This window comes from Microcaecilia unicolor, chromosome 6, assembly GCF_901765095.1.
Source record: "Microcaecilia unicolor chromosome 6, aMicUni1.1, whole genome shotgun sequence".
Classification (NCBI taxonomy): Eukaryota; Metazoa; Chordata; class Amphibia; order Gymnophiona; family Siphonopidae; genus Microcaecilia; species Microcaecilia unicolor.
The window spans coordinates 186206216-186227542 of NC_044036.1; the positions used below are offsets into that span (position 1 = coordinate 186206216).

Here is a 21327-nt window from a genome sequence, read left to right on the forward strand (position 1 = left end):
TTGCAGGAACGCCAACACTGAAGAAATTGGAGCAGTGAAGGGAGAAAGTGAGCCTGCTTCACACCACGCTGCAAAGATACGCCAAACCCTGGCGTAAGCAGTAGAAGTAGAGCACTTCCTCGCTCTCAGCATAGTGGCGATGACCTTGTCTGAGAAGCCCTTCTTTCTCAGACGCTGCCGCTCAATAGCCAGGCCGTAAGACCAAAGGGGGAGGGATCCTCCATCACCACTGGACCCTGATGTAACAGGCCCTGCTCCACTGGCAGCCGCAGAGGATCGTCGACTGAGAGCCTGATCAAGTCCGCATACCAGGGACGTCTGGGCCAGTCCGGACCCACCAGGATTATCCGGCCCGGATGCTTTGCCACCCGGTCTAGCACCCTGCCCAACATGGGCCAGGGCGGGAACACATAGAGAAGCTCTTGTGTCGGCCACTGTTGGAGAAGAGCATCTACTCCCAGGTGATCGAGGGTCCCGTCCTCTGCTGAAAAAGCGCGGCACTTGGCAATTGGCCGATGACGCCATCAGATCTAGGCTCGGCTGGGCCCCAGCGCTTCGTGATGTCCAAGAATGCCTGAGCAGATAGCTGCCACTCTCCGGGCTCCAAGGTATGGCGACTGAGAAAGTCCGCCTTGACATTCATGACTCCGGCAATGTGGGCCGCTGACAGCTGTTCAGGTTCGCTTCGCCCACTGGCTAGATTCATGCCTCCTGGCTAGAGGGGCGCTCTTGGTACCTTCCCGGCGGTGCTGACATAGGCCCACAGCCGTGGCATTGTCCGACAGGACCCGTACTGGCTTCAACACCAGTACCGGGATGAACTCCAAAAGCGCCAACCGAATGGCTCTGAGTTCCAGGAGGTTGATAGACCCACTTTGCCTCTGCAGGAGACCAGAGCCCCTGCGCTGTCCTTCCCAAGCAGTGGGCTCCCCAGCCCGACAAAGAGGCGTCCGTCGTGACGACAATCCACTCCGGGGTCACCAGAGGCATTCCTGCAGACAACGTGTCTGTCTGCATCCACCAGCTCAGCGCCTTGCGCACTGCTGGGTCCAAGGGAAGGCGCACAGCATAATCCTCCGACATCGGAGTCCAGCGCTGCAGCAGAGAGTGTTGTAGTGGTCTCATATGAGCCCTGGCCCAGGACACTACTTCCATCGTGGCCGTCATAGAGCCCAACAGCTGCACATAGTCCCAAGCCCGAAGAGGAGAGGCTACTAGGAACTGGTCCACCTGAGCCTGAAGCTTGACAATCCGATTGTCTGGCAGGAACACTCTGCCCACTTGGGTGTCGAATCGAACTCCCAGATACTCCAGGGACTGAGTCGGGCGCAGCTGGCTTTTCTCCCAGTTGATGATCCACCCCAGGGAGCTCAAAAGAGCAACCACCCGGTCCACAGCTTTGCCGCACTCTGCATAAGAGGGGGCTCGGATCAACCAGTCGTCCAGATAAGGATGAACTTGTACTCCTTCCTTTCGCAGGAAGGCCGCGATGACCACCATTACTTTGGAGAAGGTCCGCGGAGCAGTAGCCAACCCGAAAGGGAGGGCTCTGAACTGGAAGTGTCGGCCCAGGACTGCAAAACGCAGAAAGCGTTGATGAGGAGGCCAGATGGGAATATGCAGGTACGCTTCCTTGATGTCCAAGGAAGCCAAGAACTCTCCTGCCTTCACTGCCGCTATAACAGAGCGGAGAGTCTCCATGCGAAAGTGCCGCACTTTCAAGGCCCGATTGACCCCTTTGAGGTCGAGGATAGGCCGGACAGAACCTCCTTTCTTTGGTACCACAAAGTAATGGAGTAACGTCCCTTGCCAGTCTGATTTTCTGGCACCGGAACGACCGCACCCAGGCGGATCAGGTTGTCCAAGGTCTGCTGCACTGCCACAGCTTTGACCGGAGACTTGCAGGAGAGAGTACAAACCCGTCTCTTAAGGGTCGGCAGAACTCTAACTTGTAGCCGTCTCTGATGACTTCCAGAACCCAAGCGTCTGAAGTTACTTTGGTCCACTCGCCCAGAAACGAGGACAGGCGTTCCTCCAATCTGCACTGGGCCATGGACCAGGACCCCGTCATTGGGTACGAGACCCTGGTGGAGGACCGGGAGGGCGTACCTCCGGGACGGCGGTCTCTGCGAAAGGAATGCTGCTTGGGTGGGAGAAGTTCCTTTGAAGGAAGAGGGGGCAGAGGAGCCCGACTTGCCCGGGCGGTACCGACGGGCTTCTTGAAACCGTCCTCTGGAGATACCAGTGCGAGCACTGGCCCGAGCCCTGACCTCTGGTAACCTCTTGCCCTTAGACGTGCCGAGATCGGTCACGATTTTGTCCAGCTCGACCCCAAAGAGCAGCTTGCCTTTAAAGGCAACTTAGCCAGGCGGGACTTAGAGGCGTGGTCCGCAGACCAATGTTCAGCCAAAGCCAGCGCCGCGCAGAGACTGTCTGAGTCATACCTTTAGCCGAGGCTCTCAAGACATCATACAGTAAGTCTGCCAAATAAGCCAAGCCCGATTCCAGGGCCGGCCAGTCAGCCCTCAAGGAAGGATCCGAGGGGGAAGCCCGCTGTACCATCATCAGGCACGCCCTGGCCACATAGGAGCCGCAAACTGAGGCCTGCAAACTTAAGGCAGCCGCCTCGAAGGACGACCTTAAAGCCGCTTCCAATCTTCTGTCTTGGGCGTCCTTTAGGGCCGTGCCACCTTCCACCGGCAACGCCGTCTTCTTAGTCACCGCAGTGATTAAAGAATCCACGGTAGGCCAAAGAAAGGCCTCACGTTCACTTTCAGGCAAAGGATAGAGGCGGGACATAGCCCTAGCCACTTTGAGGCTCGCTTCCGGGACATCCATTGAGCCCGAAATTAAGGTGTGCATGGCATCATGCACGTGGAAGGTTCTAGGCGGGCGCTTCGTCCCCAGCATAATGGCGGAGCCAACAGGGGCTGAGGGAGAGACGTCCTCTGGAGAGGAAATCTTCAAAATGCTCATGGCCTGCAGTAACAGGTTGGGCAAATCCTCTGAGCGAAGATCCGCGCTGCAGAGGGGTCACCCGCTCCATCCGAGCGGGAATCCGTCTCCTCCAAGGAATCCCCAAAGGGACCGTTGGGGAGAACTCAGCATACGCTGCCATACCAACTCTACATCAGAGGAAACAGAGTCCTCTAAGGCCTGGGAATCCACCCGAGGGCGTTTACTTCCGGGGGCTTCAACCCCCGTTATCGGACAAGGGAGAAGGGCAGCGTTTTGCATAAGGAAAGCCTGATGCAGCAGCAAAATAAACTCGGGGGAGAAACCCCCCAGACTGTGTATTTTAGCAGCCGGGCCACAGCCCTAGACGCACCCTCAACCGGCGCTCGCAAGATGGGGGGAGCAACCATGCTGCGCACTCCAAGATGTCGTCCGGCGCGACACTCCCGCGAAGGAGCCGTGCGGGAAGAACGGCGCTTAACTTTAGCCGCTTTTTTTGCCGTCGCCCAAATCAAGGCGCGGCCATGGCTAGAACGTCTCCCAGCTCAAGGGCGGCCCAAGAAGAAGCCGTCCGAGCAGAGTGGCCGGCCAAGATGGCGGAGGCGAGCAGTGGGGGATGGGCGTTTATGGCGGGAAAAACCGCCGCGCCAGAGGAAGACCGGGACACTGACCGGCCTCCAAACTGACACCCAACAAGGGCGAATCAGACTTTAAAACCCCCGCATCCCCGCTAGAAGCGCACACGCAGTCCGGGAGCGATTCTTCGTGCCCTCGCCCTCCAACGCCATAGGCCACGTGGAGATCAATCGGGGAACCCCCCTGCCCGCTATAAAAAGGTAAAAATTACCCTGCTTCTCGCTCCGAGCTGTAACGACCTGGTGTCCCAGTGAGTAGCTGCAATAAACGTTTAAATAAACGTCGAAATAAACGCCCTTAAGGACGTCCAAATTTTTTTTTTTTTTTGTTTAACGGAGCCAGCGGGAGGGGGGAGAAAGGAGGGACCTGGCGCCACCAGGTTTGCACTTGCTCAAGAAGAGCCCTCAACCCCAGGCACTCAACAAAACCTAAAAATTAGGCTTGGAGGCCTAGCCAGAGCTGCTGCTGTGTGTGACCACCACCTGCTGAGATAGAGAACATACTGAGGAGTTTCCGGCAGCACATGACCACATATAGGGAGGCAAAAGGATTGCTCTCTATCTCCACCTGCTGGTAGATGGACACAACCCACCAGTCTATGGATTGATCAGCATGATGATATGGAACGGGATTTTTGCAACAGGGCGGTAGTTAGATAGAATGCTAGGCTGGGTCTTCAAGTTCTTAGGGATTGGCGTAAGGAGAATGTGATCATGTTCTTTGGGGAAGAGACCTTGCTGGAGCATGAAGTTCAGATAGGAAGCGAGGTCAGCAATAAAACACTCTGCGCCGATTTTACTAAGTAATTAGGGCAGCTATCCAATCTGCAATGCGTTTCGAAAATTGCAGAAGGCTTGAGAGACCGTCTCAGTTGTAATCGGGTTCAAAGGTAGTCTAATAGCGATCAGCTGGGCACTGGCCATGTGGTGGCGCAATGTCAATGAGGAAGTCATCCACACTGGAGGTGCCACACTGCAGGAATCTGAGATACTCTTCACCTCCTCCTTCTGCTTTGTGAGTCCTCGTTACTAGAATGCTCTACCATCTACACTTAAGGAGACTACCGACCACATTCTGTTCAAAAAGTCCCTTAAGACTTATCTATGTGGTAAAACATTCGCCTCTGTCACTTAACTTCCTGCCGTTCCTTGTTGGTCTCACCTGTTGTGTGCTCCCCACCCAAGATGTTCCTGCTTTCTGTTCCAACCCTGACTTACTAAGTTTTTTGGTTTTTGTTTTTTGTTTTTTTTTACATAAAAGTGTTAGCCACATAGAGCCAGCCTTGGTGGAAATTGTGGGATACAAAGGTTCTAAATAAATAAATAAATAACTGATGAAGTTTCAGTTCTCCCTTCCCTTTTACCCACTATTACCTGCCCCTCCCCTAATTTGTAAATAGTTCCTTTTCCATTTTCCTTAATTGCCCTTGTAACCCTCTTTTGTATTACCTTAACTTAATGGAATAAATGTGTACACTTTCCTGTCCTCAAATTGTAGTTCCTTTCCTTGCTTTTTATTATTGTTTTTATTGTACACCGCCTAGATCATTAGTTTAAGGTGGTATATCAAGCTCTCCTAAATAAATAAGGAGGGAGAAGGAGAGAGGGCCTCATCTGTCCACTCTTGGATGTCTAAACAACATCTCTTAGGAGCCATAGGGGCAGTGGGGCGAGAAACTGAAGCACCTTGCAGCAATTCTGCAGTAAATAAGTCTGGTGAAAGAGCAATAAAACTCCAGAGAAAATGATCCCAGTGCAGCTGAATGCTATGTAGGGTCATGAGAATGTAAAATTGTGGTTGTGCTCCACGCATTATCAGCAAAAGGCTGCTCCTCACTGCCAGTCAACCCCGACAAAATGGCACCTGATCCCGCACTCTCCTGCATCAAGCTGAATGAAATCTCTATAAACCTGGAGGATGTAATTGACAAACTGAAGAGTAGCAAATCTCCTAGACCAGATGGTATCTATCGCAGAGTACTGATAGAATTGAAAATGAACTTGCGGAACTATTGTTAGTAATATGTAATTTATCTTTAAATCGAACACCGGGTACCAGAAGATTGGAGGGTGGCCAATGTAATGCTGATTTTTAAAAAAGGTTCCAGAGGAAATCTGGCAAATTATAGACAGGTGAGCCTGAGTGCCAGGCAAAATGGTAGAGATTATTATAAAGAACAAAATTACAGAGCATATTCAAAAGCATGGATTAATGAGATAAAATCAACATGGATTGGAGTGAAGGGAAATCTTGCCTCACCAATCTATTACATTTCTTGATGGGTTGAAGAAACATGTGGACAAAGGCGAACCAGTTGATATATGTATCTGAATTTTCAAAAGGCATATGACCAAAGTCCTCATGAAATACTCCAGAGGAAATGGAGAGTCATGGGATAGGAGGTAGTGTCCTATTGTGGATTAAAAATTGGTTAAAAGATAGAAAACAGAGAGTAGGGTTAAATGGTCAGTATTCTCAATAGAGAAGGGTAGTTAATGAGGATCCCCACGGGTCTGTGCTGGGACCGCTGCTTTTTAACATATTTATAAATGACCTAGAGATGGGAGTAACTACATAGTAACATAGTAGATGACGGCAGAAAAAGACCTGCACGGTCCATCCAGTCTGCCCAAGATAAACTCATGTGTATACCTTACCTTGATTTGTACCTGTCTTTCTCAGGGCACAGGCCGTATAAGTCTGCCCAGCAGTTTTTCCTGCCTCCCAACCACCTGTCCCGCCTTCCATCACCGGCTCTGGCACAGACCGTATAAAAGTCTGCCCTCCCCTATCCTCGCCTCCCAACCACCAACCCCTCTTCCCCCCCACCTGCTCTGCCACCCAATTGTAGCTAAGCTTCTGAGGATCCATTCCTTCTGCACAGGATTCCTTTATGCACATCCCACGCATGTTGGAATTCCGTTTACTGTTTTCATCGCCACCACTCCCGCGGGAGGGCATTCCAAGCACCCACCACCCTCTCCGTGAAAAAATACTTCCTGACATCTTTCCTGAGTCTGCCCCCCTTCAATCTCATTTCATGTCCTCTCGTTCTACCGCCTTCCCATCTCCGGAAAAGATTCGTTTGCGGATTAATACCTTTCAAATATTTGAACGTCTGTATCATATCACCCCTGTTCCTCCTTTCCTCCAGGGTATACATGTTCAGGTCAGCAAGTCTCTCTTCATACGTTTTGGAACGCAAATCCCATACCATCCTCGTAGCTTTTCTTTGCAACGCTTCCATTTTTTTACATCCTTCGCAAGGTACGGCCTCCAAAACTGAACACAGTATCCAGGTGGGGCCTCACCAACATCTTATACAGGGGCATTAAAACCTCCCTTCTTCTGCTGGTCACACCTCTCCCTATACAGCCTAGCAATCTTCTAGCTACGGCCACCGCCTTGTCACACTGTTTCGTCGCCTTCAGGTCCTCGGATACTATCACCCCAAGATCCCTCTCCCCGTCCGTGCCAATCAGACTCTCCCCGCCTAACACATACGTCTCCCTTGGATTTCCTACTCCCTAAGTGCATCACTTTGCATTTCTTCGCATTGAATTTTAATTGCCAAACGTTAGACATTCTTCTAGCTTCTTCAGATCTTTTTCATGTTTCCACTCCCTCCGGGGTGTCCACTCTGTTGCAAATCTTGGTGTCATCCGCAAAAGGCAAACTTTACCTCGTACCCTTCGGCAATGTCACTCACAAATATATTGAACAGAATCGGCCCCAGCACCGATCCCTGAGGCACTCCACTACTCACCTTTCCCTCCTCCGAGCAAACTCATTCACCACCACCCTCTGGCGTCTGCCCGTCAACCAGTTCCTAATCCAGTTCACCACTTCGAGTCCTATCTCAGCCCATCTAGTTTATTCAAGAGCCTCCTGTGGGGAACCGTGTCGAAAGCTTTGCTGAAATCTAAATAGATTACGTCCATAGCACTAGTGAGGTAATTAAATTTGCTGACGACACAAAGTTATTCAAAGTTGTTAAATCGCAAGAAACTGGGAGATCTGGGCGTCTAAATGGCAGATGACGTTTAATGTGAGCAAGTGCAAAGTGATGCATGTGGGAGAGAGGAACCCGAATTTTAGCTACGTAATGCAAGGTTCCATGTTAGGAGTCACCAACCAAGAAAAGGATCTAGGTGTCATCGTTGATGATACGTTGAAATCTTGTGCTCAGTGTGCTGCGGTGGCTAAGAAAGCAAATAGAATGTTAGGTATTATTAGGAAAGGAATGGAAAACAAAAATGAGGACGTTATAATGCCTTATATCGCTCTATAGTGCGACACCTTGAAAAAAGATACAGTGGAATTAGAAAAGGTGCAGAGAAGGGCAAAGAAAATGATAAAGGGGATGGGATGACTTCCCTATGAGGAAAGGCTAAAGCGGCTAGGGCTCTTCAGCTTGGAGAAAAGATGGCTGAGGGGGGATATGATAGAGGTCTATAAAATAATGAGTGGAGTGGAAAGGGTAGACGTGAAGCGTCTGTTTAGTCTAGGGGGCATGCAATGAAGCTACAAAGTAGTAAATTTAAACCAAATCAGAGAAAATATTTCTTCACTCAACGTGTAATTAAATTCTGGAATTCATTGCCAGAGAATGTGGTAAAGGAGTTAGCTTAGTGGGGTTTTAAAAAGGTTTGGACGGCTTCCTAAAGGAAAAGTCCATAGACCATTATAAAATGGACTTGGGCAGGAACCACTACTTATTTCTGGGAGAAGCAGCATAAAATGTTTTGTACTTTTTTGGGATCTTACCAGGTATTTGTGACCTGGATTGGCCACTGTTGGAAACAGGATGCTGGTCTTGATGAACCTTTTGGTCTGTCCCAGTATGACAATACTTATGTACTTATGAAGTGCCCAGTGACCCCCTGGCATATTTGGGTGCTATGCCAAACCCGAAGATGTGATGCTGCCAACTGTTTCCCCTGTATCCTGCAGGATTCCCAGCTTATGCACTGCAACGCCCCAATGCCAGCAAGCGGGTCGCACAGCGGGAACATTGCTTAACACAGCCTCCGTGGGAGTCGCCATCCACCTAGACTGTCACAAGGTAAAGCACAACGTGTCCCAAGCTTTGAGTCAGGATCTCTCCTCCTCTGCACCAAGTAGAATTTGCAGCCCTCCATGCAGTTCTGAGTCAAACTTTAGTCGGACAACACTGCCAGATGCTCCCCCCCAAGCTTACAGTCTCCATAACAAGTCTACGACAGATCGAGAAAGGCTCAGGACTGATGCTCTGTCTAACATTCTCTAGCAAACCTCTCCTTCTCATTTTTTTTTAAGGTTCTTGAGCTAGAAAGAGAGGTTCCACGGAAACGGAGAGAGGTGAAGGTCGAGAAGAAGTAAATTCGCAGTACACCAGAAACAGTGACCTGCAGACCCCCAGATATGACTCTGCAGACTCGAGCCCCATTCAACTGGGCTCGAGTCTGCAGAGTTGACCAACTGGACCAGGAGCAAAGCACTCAGAACCAGAGGCTGAAAAGTGTGTCCATCCACCTGCTGGAGACAGAAAACCCTGAGGAGCTGGACTGGATGCCAAGAAAGATATGTCTCAGCTCAGTTTTCAGTCCTCTATCTCCACCTACTGGTTGATGGACAACTATCTCACAGGTTCTGGAATAGTGGGAAGCTATGTAATGGAAAGTGGAAATAGGAAAGGTTCAAAGAAGAGTGACCAAAATGAAAAAGTGGATGGAACTCCTCTCATATGATGAAAGGTTAAAAAGTGGATGGAATTCCTCTCATATGATGAAAGGTTAAAGAGGTTAAGGCTCTTCAGCTTGGAAAACTGATAGCTGAGGGGAGATATGACTGAGGTCTATAAAATCTTGAGTGGTGTAGAACACGTAAAAGTGAACTGAACTTTTTACTCTTTCAAAAAGTAAAAAGACTATGGGACACTCGAAGTTACATGTAAATACTTTTAAAATAAATAGGAGGAAATATTTTTTCACTCAATGAATAGTTAAGCTCTAGAACTCGTTGCCAGAGGATATGGTAACAGTGGTTAGTGTATCTGGGTTTAAAAACATTTGGACAAGTTCCTGGAGGAAAAGTCTATAGTCTGCTATCCAGAGAGACATGGGATTGGTAGCATGGAATGTTGCTACTATTTGGGTTTCTGCAAGGTACTTGTGACCTGGATTGGCCACTGTTGGAAACAGGATACTGGGCTGTATGGACCATTGGCCTGACCCAGTATTGTTATTCTTATGTTCAGCTGTGGGTAGGAGAGCTTTTGGGAATGGAAGAAGTTTGCCAGGTTGGTGATTTGGAAGTTTAGGAAGTAGTAATGTGGGGGTTTTTTTTGTTCTCTTTAACTAGAGTGGGGCATTTTGCTGGGATAGTTTTAGGGGCTGAAGTGGTAGTTCAATGAGATTCTTTTGGGTACAGGACAGTTGCAGGTAGTTTTGGGGGGATACAGCAGTTTCCAGGGTGGTATGGAAATTGCAGGGGTGTTTGGAGACAGGGCAATTTGCATGATGGTGGGGTAGTTTGGGGGGATAGGGCAGTTGTGGGGGTACTTTCTGGAAAGGGACAATTTCAATGTGGTGTGGGCAGGGTGTTTTAGCTTTTGGGATGCAGCGATTGTGGGGTGGGGGCAGTTTGGAGGTCTGGAAGAATGTGAATTCCACCTTTTAAGCTGCCATGCCCTGCTCTCTGCTATATTTCATTCCAAATTTCTATCCTATAGAAGCTGGACTTTCTTTTTCCCACAGAAACTAACTGGGCCATATTTTATGGGGCTCATTTCTCTGGACCTTTGGTTTAATTTGGCCAGTTTTTGAACTCAGTATCTTTTACTGTTTTTTCCCCCCTCATGCCAAGTTTAATTCCATTCTGTTCAGTTTTTTTATGCTACAGAAGTTGAATTTCCCTCATACAAATGCAATGGGTAATTTTTCATTTTTTGGGGTGGGGGTGGAGGGGGCAGAGGGGCATTAATTCTCTGAAACTCCTAGTCCAAACTGGCCCATTTTTGAACTTGCATCTTTTTACTGGTTTTTCCCTCATGCTGAGTTTTGTCCCATTTCTTTAAATTTTTGGAGACGAACAAATATACATTCTCAACTCCTTTCATATAATCCATTCCAACTTCCACTGGGTTGAAAAGAATAATAAAGGTGAGAATAAATTTCAAGCTAATTGGGCAGGACCTTACAAGGTCATAAGGCGCTTGAATGGTACAAACTATGTTATATCTATGGACTCTCACGACAGAAAGCAGTGTACTTTTCATGTAAATACTAGTAAAAAAGCCCCGTTTCTGATGCAAATGAAACGGGGGCTAGCAATGTTTTCTTCTGTGTGCATGTGGGAGTGTGTGTGTCCCTGCCCTCTGGCCTCCCTCCCCTCCCCACTCTGAGTCCTTCACTGTTACAGAGCCAGCGATTTGATTTCCTGCTCTGCTGTTTTCCTTCACTGACTGTTTGTGTTACAGAGAGGGCGGGGCAGACACTCATGGGGAAACCGGATATCTCTCCCCCTTCACACTTCCGGCTGGAGGCTTCATAGAACGTTGGTGTTGCCTTTTATATAGAGAGATGTTGGGCCTATGCAAATCGCACAGCTATGGTGCTAGCTGTGTGCAGCCTACCAGAAGAGTGTCAGGATAGTGAGCCTGTACCTGACCTCCCAGCAGACACATAAGTACATAAGTACATAAGCATAAGTACATAAGCACTGCCACGCTGGGAAAAGACCAAAGGTCCATCAAGCCCAGCACTCTGTCTCCGACAGCGGCCAATCCAGGCCCCAAGAACCTGGCAAAAACCCAGAATTTATAACGATCAATGGACTTTCCTTCAGGAATCTGTCCAGACCCCTTTAAACTCAGCAAGGCCAGCTGCCGTCACTACCTTCTCCGGCAATGAGTTCCAGAGTCTAACCACAAGCTGAGTATAGAAAACTTTCTCCAATTGTTTTAACCTACCACATTCTAATTTCATCTTGTGTCCCCTAGTTCTATTATTGTTAGAAAGTGTAAACAAATGCTTCACATCTGTCCGCTGTACCCCACTCATTATTTTGTAGACCTCTATCATATCACTCCTCAGCCGCCTTTTCTCCAGGCTAGAGAGTCCTAGCCGTCTCTAACCTCCTCCTCATAAGGTAGTCGTCCCATCCCTTTATCATTTTCGTCGCCCTTCTCTGCACCTTCTCCAATTCCTTTATATCTTTTTTGAGATGAGGCAACCAGAACTGAACACAATACTCCAGGTGCGATATAACGGCATTATAACATCCTCATGCTTGTTTTCCATCCCTTTTCTAATAATACTCAACATTCTGTTCGCCTTCTTAGCCGCCGCAGCAGCACATTGAGCGGAAGATTTCAACGTTCTATCCACGATGACTCCCAGATCCCTTTCTCGGTCCGTAACTCCTAAGCAGAACCTTGCATGACATAGCCGTAATTCGGGTTTCCTCCTTCCCACGTGCATCACTTGCACTTGTCAACGTTGAACTTCATCTGCCATTTGGGTGCCCAATCCCCCAGTCTCACGAGGTCCTCTTGTAATCTTTCACACTCCTCCCGCGACGAGACGACCCTGGATAACTTTGTGTCATCTGCGAATTTAATTACCTCACTAGTTACTCCCATCTCAAAGTCATTTATAAATATGTTAAAAAGCAGCGGTCCCAGCACAGACCCCTGAGGGACCCCACTAACTACCCTTCTCCATCGAGAATACTGACCATTCAACCCTACTCTCTGCTTCCTGTCTTTTAACCAGCTCTTAATCCATAATAATACACTGCCTCCGATCCCATGACTCTCCAGTTTCCTTTGGAGTCTTTCATGAGGCACTTTGTCAAACGCCTTCTGAAAATCTAGATATACAATATCCACTGGCTCCCCTTTGTCCACATGCTTGTTCACCCCCTCGAAAAAATGCAGTAGATTTGTGAGGCAAGACTTCCCTTCACTAAATCCATGCTGACTTTGTCTCAGCAGCCCATGCTTTTGTACGTGCTCCGTAATTTTATTCTTAATAATAGCCTCCACCATTTTTCCCGGCACCGACGTCAGACTCACCGGTCTCTAATTTCCTGGATCTCCTCTGGAACCCTTTTTAAAAATCGGCGTTACATTGGCCACCCTCCAATCTTCCGGTACCACACCTGATTTTAGGGATAAATTGCATAATTCTAACAGCAGCCCCACAAGTTCATTTTTCAGCTCCATTAATACTCTGGGATGAATACCATCCGGACCCGGCGATTTACTACTTTTTAGTTTGCAGAACTGCCCCATTACATCCTCCAAGTTTACAGAGAAATCATTTAGTCTTTCCGACTCGTCCACTTCAAATACCTTTTCCGGCACCGGTATCCCTCCCAAATCCTCCTTGGTGAAGACCGAAGCAAAGAATTCATTTAATTTCTCCGCTACAGCTTTGCCTTCCCTGATCGCCCCTTTAACACCACCGTCGTCCAGCGGCCCTACTGATTCTTTAGCCGGCTTTCTGCTTTTAATATACCTAAAAAAAATTTTTGCTATGTGTTTTCGCTTCTATCGCTAACTTTTTTTCAAAGTCCTCCTTAGCCCTCCTTATCTCCTTTTTGCATTTGGCTTGACATTCCTTATGCTTTATCTTATTGTCTTCCATCGGTTCCCTTCTCCATTTTCTGAAGGATTGTTTTTTGGCTCTAATAGCTTCCTTTACCTTACCGTTTAGCCACGCCGGCTGACGTTTGGTCTTTTTTCCTCTTTTTCTAATACGCGGAATATATTTGTCCTGTACTTCTATGATGGTGTTATTGAACAGCATCCATGCCTGATTCAAGTTTTTTACCCTTTCAGCCGCTCCCCTCAGTCTTTTTTTCACCGTTCTCCTCATTTTATCGCAGTCTCCTTTTTTAAAGTTAAACGCTAGTGTATTTGATTTCCTGAGTTCACTTACTTCGTAGCCAATATCAAAACCGATCATATTATGAAGCGAATGCTACATACCTGTAGAAGGTATTCTCCGAGGACAGCAAGCTGATTGTTCTCACTGATGGGTGACGTCCACGGCAGCCCCTCCAATCGGAATCTTCACTAGCAAAAGCCTTTGCTAGCCCTCGCGCGGCCGTCTTCCTGCCCTAAACCGGCTCGTGCCGGCCAGTCTCATATGTAGCAAGACAAAGAGAAGGGAAGACACAACTTCAAAAGGGGAGGCGGGCGGGTTTGTGAGAACAATCAGCCTGCTGTCCTTGGAGAATACCTTCTACAGGTATGTAGCATTCGCTTTCTCCGAGGACAAGCAGGCTGCTTGTTCTCACTGATGGGGTATCCCTAGCCCCCAGGCTCACTCAAAACAACAACCATGGTCAATTGGGCCTCGCAACGGCGAGGACATAACTGAGATTGACCTAACAATTTATCCAACTAACTGAGAGTGTAGCCTGGAACAGAATAAACATGGGCCTAGGAGAGTGGAGTTGGATTCTAAACCCCGAACAGATTCTGAAGCACTGACTGCCCGAACCGACTGTCGCGTCGGGTATCCTGCTGCAGGCAGTAATGAGATGTGAATGTGTGGACAGATGACCACGTCGCAGCTTTGCAAATCTCTTCAATAGTGGCTGACTTCAAGTGGGCTACCGACGCTGCCATGGCTCTAACATTATGAGCCGTGACATGACCCTCAAGAGCCAGCCCAGCCTGGGCGTAAGTGAAGGAAATGCAATCTGCTAGCCAATTGGATATGGTGCGTTTCCCCACAGCCACTCCCCTCCTGTTGGGATCAAAAGAAACAAACAAATGGGCGGACTGTCTGTTGGGCTGTGTCCGCTCCAGATAGAAGGCCAATGCTCTCTTGCAGTCCAATGTGTGCAGCTGACGTTCAGCAGGGCAGGAATGAGGACGGGGAAAGAATGTTGGCAAGACAATTGACTTGTTCAGATGGAACTCCGACACAACCTTTGGCAAGAACTTAGGGTGAGTGCGGAGGACTACTCTGTTATGATGAAATTTGGTATAAGGGGCCTGGGCTACCAGGGCCTGAAGCTCACTGACTCTACAAGCTGAAGTAACTGCCACCAAGAAAATGACCTTCCAGGTCAAGTACTTCAGATGGCAGGAATTCAGAGGCTCAAAAGGAGGTTTCATCAGCTGGGTGAGAACGACATTGAGATCCCATGACACTGTAGGAGGCTTGACAGGGGGCTTTGACAAAAGCAAACCTCTCATGAAGCGAACAACTAAAGGCTGTCCTGAGATCGGCTTACCTTCCACACGGTAATGGTATGAACTGGTCGCACTAAGGTGAACCCTTACAGAGTTGGTCTTGAGACCAGACTCAGACAAGTGCAGAAGGTATTCAAGCAGGGTCTGTGTAGGACAAGAGCGAGGATCTAGGGCCTTGCTGTCACACCAGACGGCAAACCTCCTCCATAGAAAGAAGTAACTCCTCTTAGTGGAATCTTTCCTGGAAGCAAGCAAGATGCGGGAGACACCCTCTGACAGACCCAAAGAGGCAAAGTCTACGCTCTCAACATCCAGGTCGTGAGAGCCAGGGACCGGAGGTTGGGATGCAGAAGCGCCCCTTCGTCCTGTGTGATGAGGGTCGGAAAACACTCCAATCTCCACGGTTCTTCGGAGGACAACTCCAGAAGAAGAGGGAACCAGATCTGACGCGGCCAAAAAGGAGCAATCAGAATCATGGTGCCTCGGTCTTGCTTGAGTTTCAACAAAGTCTTCCCCACCAGAGGTATGGGAGGATAAGCATACAGCAGACCCTCCCCCCAGTCCAGGAGGAAGGCATCCGATGCCAGTCTGCCGTGGGCCTGAAGCCTGGAACAGAACTGAGGGACTTTGTGGTTGGCTCGAGATGCGAAGAGATCTACCAAGGGGGTGCCCCACACCTGGAAGATCTGGCGCACTACACGGGAATTGAGCGACCACTCGTGAGGTTGCATAATCCTGCTCAACCTGTCGGCCAGACTGTTGTTTACGCCTGCCAGATATGTGGCTTGGAGCACCATGCCGTGACGGCGAGCCCAGAGCCACATGCTGACAGCTTCCTGACACAGGGGGCGAGATCCGGTGCCCCCCTGCTTGTTGATGTAATACATGGCAACCTGGTTGTCTGTCTGAATTTGGATAATTTGGTGGGACAGCCGATCTCTGAAAGCCTTCAGAGCGTTCCAGACCGCTCGTAACTCCAGAAGATTGATCTGCAGATCGCGTTCCTGGAAAAACCAGCTTCCTTGGGTGTGAAGCCCATCGACATGAGCTCCCCACCCCAGGAGAGACGCATCCGTGGTCAGCACTTTTTGTGGCTGAGGAATTTGGAAAGGACGTCCCAGAGTCAAATTGGACCAAATCGTCCACCAATACAGGGATTTGAGAAAACTCGTGGACAGGTGGATCACGTCTTCTAGATCCCCAGCAGCCTGAAACCACTGGGAAGCTAGGGTCCATTGAGCAAATCTCATGTGAAGGCTGGCCATGGGAGTCACATGAACTGTGGAGGCCATGTGGCCCAGCAATCTCAACATCTGCCGAGCTGTGATCTGCTGGGACGCTCGTACCCGCGAGACGAGGGACAACAAGTTGTTGGCTCTCGCCTCTGGGAGATAGGCACGAGCCGTCCGAGAATCCAGCAGAGCTCCTATGAATTCGAGTCTCTGTACTGGGAGAAGATGGGACTTTGGATAATTTATCACAAACCCCAGTAGCTCCAGGAGGCGAATAGTCATCTGCATGGACTGTAGAGCTCCTGCCTCGGATGTGTTCTTCACCAGCCAATCGTCGAGATATGGGAACACGTGTACCCCCAGTCTGCGAAGTGCCGCTGCTACTACAGCCAAGCACTTCGTGAACACTCTGGGCGCAGAGGCGAGCCCAAAGGGTAGCACACAGTACTGGAAGTGACGTGTGCCCAGCTGAAATCGCAGATACTGTCTGTGAGCTGGCAGTATCGGAATGTGTAGGCGTCCTTCAAGTCCAGAGAGCATAGCCAATCGTTTTCCTGAATCATGGGGAGAAGGGTGCCCAGGGAAAGCATCCTGAACTTTTCTTTGACCAGATATTTGTTCAGGGCCCTTAGGTCTAGGATGGGACGCATCCCCCCTGTTTTCTTTTCCACAAGGAAGTACCTGGAATAGAATCCCAGCCCTTCTTGCCCTGATGGCACGGGCTCGACCGCATTGGCGCTGAGAAGGGCGGAGAGTTCCTCTGCAAGTACCTGCTTGTGCTGGAAGCTGTAAGACTGAGCTCCCGGTGGACAATTTGGAGGTTTTAAGGCCAAATTGAGGGTGTATCCTTGCCGGACTATTTGGAGAACCCACTGATCGGAGGTTATGAGAGGCCACCTTTGGTGAAAAGCTTTCAACCTCCCTCCGACTGGCAGGTCGCCCGGCACTGACACTTGGATGTCGGCTATGCTCTGCTGGAGCCAGTCAAAAGCTCGTCCCTTGCTTTTGCTGGGGAGCCGAGGGGCCTTGCTCAGGCGCAAGCTGCTGACGAGAGCGAGCGCGCTGGGGCTTAGCCTGGGCCGCAGGCTGTGGAGAAGGGGGATTGTACCTACGCTTACCAGAAGAGTAGGGAACAGTTCTCCTTCCCCAAAAAAATCGTCTACCTGTAGAGGTAGAAGCTGAAGGCTGCCGGCGGGAGAACTTGTCGAACGCAGTATCCCGCTGGTGGAGCTGCTCTACCACCTGCTCGACTTTTTCTCCAAAAATGTTATCCGCACGGCAAGGCGAGTCCGCAATCCGCTGCTGGAGTCTATTCTCCAGGTCGGAGGCACGCAGCCATGAGAGTCTGCGCATCACCACACCTTGAGCAGCGGCCCTGGACGCAACATCAAAGGTGTCATACACCCCTCTGGCCAGGAATTTTCTGCACGCCTTCAGCTGCCTGACCACCTCCTGAAAAGGCTTGGCTTGCTCAGGGGGGAGCTTGTCCACCAAGCCCGCCAACTGCCGCACATTGTTCCGCATGTGTATGCTCGTGTAGAGCTGGTACGACTGAATTTTGGCCACGAGCATACAGGAATGGTAGGCCTTCCTCCCAAAGGAGTCTAAGGTTCTAGAGTCCTTGCCCGGGGGCGCCGAAACATGCTCCCTAGAACTCTTAGCCTTCTTTAGGGCCAAATCCACAACTCCAGAGTCGTGAGGCAACTGAGTGCGCATCAGCTCTGGGTCCCCATGGATCCGGTACTGGGACTCGATCTTCTTGGGAATGTGGGGATTACTTAGAGGCTTGGTCCAGTTCGCCAGCAATGTCTTTTTGAGGACATGATGCATGGGTACTGTGGACGCTTCCTTAGGTGGAGAAGGATAGTCCAGGAGCTCAAACATTTCAGCCCTGGGCTCGTCCTCCACAACCACCGGGAAGGGGATGGCCGTAGACATCTCCCGGACAAAGGAAGCGAAAGATAGACTCTCGGGCGGAGAGAGCTGCCTTTCAGGAGAAGGAGTGGGATCCGAAGGAAGGCCATCAGACTCCTCGTCGGAGAAATATCTGATGTCCTCCTCCTCCTCCCACGAGGCCTCACCATCGGTATCAGACACAAGTTCACAAACCTGTGTCTGAAGCCGTGCCCGGCTCGACTCCGTGGAACCACGTCCACGATGGGAGCGTCGAGAGGTAGACTCCCTCGCCCGCACCGGCGAAGCTCCCTCCGCCGACGTTGTCGGGGAGCCTTCCTGGGAGGCGGCCGCAGTCGGTACCGCAAGCGGCACCGATGTCGGAGACCTCACCCCGGGCAAGGGGCCAGCCGGCGCCTCACTCGACGGTACCGGTGGCGCAAGCACCCCCGGTACCGGAAGGGAAGGGCGCAACAGCTCTCCCAGGATCTCTGGGAGAACGGCCCGGAGACTCTCGTGCAGAGCGGCTATGGAGAAAGACATGGAAGCCGATGCAGGTGTCGATGTCAGAGTCTGTTCCGGGAGTGGAGGCGGTTCCGGGCTGTCCAGAGTGGAGCGCATCGACACCTCTTGAACAGAGGGTGAGCGGTCCTCTTGGTGCCGATGCCTGCTGGGTGCCGACTCCCTCGGCGACCCAGAGCTCTCGGTTCCGACACGGGAAGGGGACCGGTGTCGATGCTTCTTCGACTTCTTGGGACGAAGCACGTCACCGGAGCTTCCCGGCACCGACCAGGAGGACGTAGAATCCAGCCGTCGCTTCCTCGGGGCCGAGGCCGAAGAAGGTCGGTCTCGGGGGGGCTGTACCGCAGGAGCCCTCAGGGTAGGGGGAGACCCATCCGAAGGCTCACCGCCACCAGCAGGGGAATGGACAGCCCTCACCTGCACTCCAGACGAAGCACCACCGTCCGACGACATCAGCAGACGAGGAGGTCCCGGTACCACCGACGCCGACGCAGCCTTCCGATGTCTCAGCCCCGATGCAGAGGGTCGATGCCTCGATGCACTCGATGCAATCGCGGCCGAGGATGAAGGTCTGGACGCTGGCGACGTCGATGCACTCGATACTCCCGGTGCCGATGCAGAGCCCGAGAACAAAACGTTCCACTGGGCCAATCTCGCTACCTGAGTCCGCTTTTGTAAAAGAGAGCAGAGACTACAGGCCTGCGGGCGGTGCCCAGCCCCCAGACACTGAAGACACGACGCGTGCCTGTCAGTGAGCGAGATTACCCGGGCGCACTGGGTGCACTTCTTGAAGCCGCTGGGAGACTTCGATGACATGGGCGGAAAAATCTCGCCGGCGAAATCGAAACTCGTAATTGCGGTAGGCACCAAAAATGAGGGGAAGAAAAATCGACCCGAGGCCTGAAAAAGGCCTACCCCGAAGACGAAAGAAAACTTACCGGGGCAAAACTGGAAGTAGCGGAAAAGGGAAAAAGACCGAAAAGGTCCTCTTCCAAAATCCTTTTTTTTTTTTTTTTTTTTAAGTAGCGAAACCAAAAAGGAGATGCGCGAGGTCAACTTAAGGGGCGCGAACGGCGAAACACGACCGTACCAAGCGCGGACAAAAGAAGACTGGCCGGCACGAGCCGGTTTTGGGCGGGAAGACGGCCGCGCATGCGCGGTGCGCATCGGCGCGCTAGGGCTAGCAAAGGCTTTTGCTAGTGAAGATTCCGATTGGAGGGGCTGCCGTGGACGTCACCCATCAGTGAGAACAAGCAGCCTGCTTGTCCTCGGAGAATCACTGTTATCAAGCGACCCTCGCACCGTTACCCCCCGAACCAGATCATGAGCCCCACTAATGATTAAGTCTAGTATTTTCCCTTCTCTCTGAACCAGCTGTTCCATGAAGCCGTCCTTGATTTCATCAAGAAATTTCACCTCCCTTGCGTGTACCGATGTTTCATTCACCCAGTCTATATCCGGATAATTGAAGTCACCCATTACCAGAGGGATTTGACACTGAAGAGAGACTATGAAAAAAACCTTCAATCAAAAGGGAGAACTAGAAGAACAGGAACCATGTATAAAAGAGACACATTTTACATGCTCTAAGTATGAGAAAGATTTCAGTATGAAGAAACAGCTAATGCAGCACCTGAAAAATAATAAAGAAACTGGAATACGAACAAGTACAGAATATGGGAAAAGCTGTACCAATAAAGCAAACATTATAGAATATCAGAAAAACATTGATAATAGAATGTCTGACAGAAGTTTCAACCAGGAAGAAAGCTCCACAAGAAATGCAAAATTTCACCCAGGAGAGAAATCAGTTTCAAGTACAAAGTGTAAGAAAAGTTTCAGTTGCCGGAAATTAATGTCAAAGCAGCACAGAATCCCTTCAGGGAATAAACTGTTTACATGCGCTGAATGTAGAAAAAACTTTATTCATAAATCACAGCTAACAAAGCACAAGAGAATCCACACAGGAGTAAAACCATTCACCTGTGTTGAGTATGGTAAAAGCTTCTGTCAGAAGATACTCCTCACTATTCACAATATAAAGCATACAGGATTAAAACTGTTAGCATGTACTGAGTGTGGTAAAAGCTTCTGTTATAAGCACCAGACGGGCAGTGAACATGGTAAAGCTGATGGCCCTCTCAGGCAGAAGAGCCAGACCACCCTGACACTGAACTATCGAGACTGATCAGCGGTCTGTGGAGGCCACAGTCCGGGGTCTCTCTCTTGAGGAGGAATGTGTGACAGAACAGCATGTTTTAAGCCTGTAAAATTGACTTTATTAAATTTTGAAGTGCATTTCTCTACATTGGCCAACAGGTGGTGCATGTTATGTTTTAAGCTGTTACAAAGACCTGACCTTTCTTTCCTAAGTTAACACAGATAAGGAAATGCTCGGAGTGATGTAACCAGCTTTTTCAAATGCTGTTGTTGACTGGGCTCTGAAATGGCCCAGGAGCTTTTTTTTTTTTCCCATTTCAATTGTAGTGGTTTTTGATTCAGTTTCAGGCTCAGCCTGGGAGAAGAGACAGAAAGAGAGCTCTTTGCTGAAACCCTGTAAAAAAACAGTTCTATTTGATAACTGGTGAACAGCTATATATATCCTGATCTTTTATTCATTGTTCAAATGTGACAATAAACCTGTTTAGTTTGTTGACTCTGCCTGATAATCCTGGTGGTTTGTGTGTTGGGTCTGTGAGTGCTTTCTGGGAACTGTGGAACCACTAGGAGTGTGGCCCCAGTAACCTAGAAATCACTGGGGATAATTTCAGCGCAGGAGACTCGCCCAGAGGTGGTTGTGACCCAGTCCATGGGAGGAGGGTGCTAGTATAGAGAACGAGCGGCAGCTGCAGGCGGACCTGAGCAGTGCTGGGGATAGACCTTCTAGGTGGCCGC

General features: G+C 50.0%; 1 protein-coding gene across 2 annotated transcripts in view; it reads right to left on the minus strand.

Moving 5' to 3' along the window:
- LOC115471611 (acylamino-acid-releasing enzyme-like) overlaps positions 1 to 21327 on the minus strand; it is a 294629-nt gene that overhangs the window by 185754 nt on the left and 87548 nt on the right. The gene's annotated exons all lie outside the window — the stretch shown is intronic.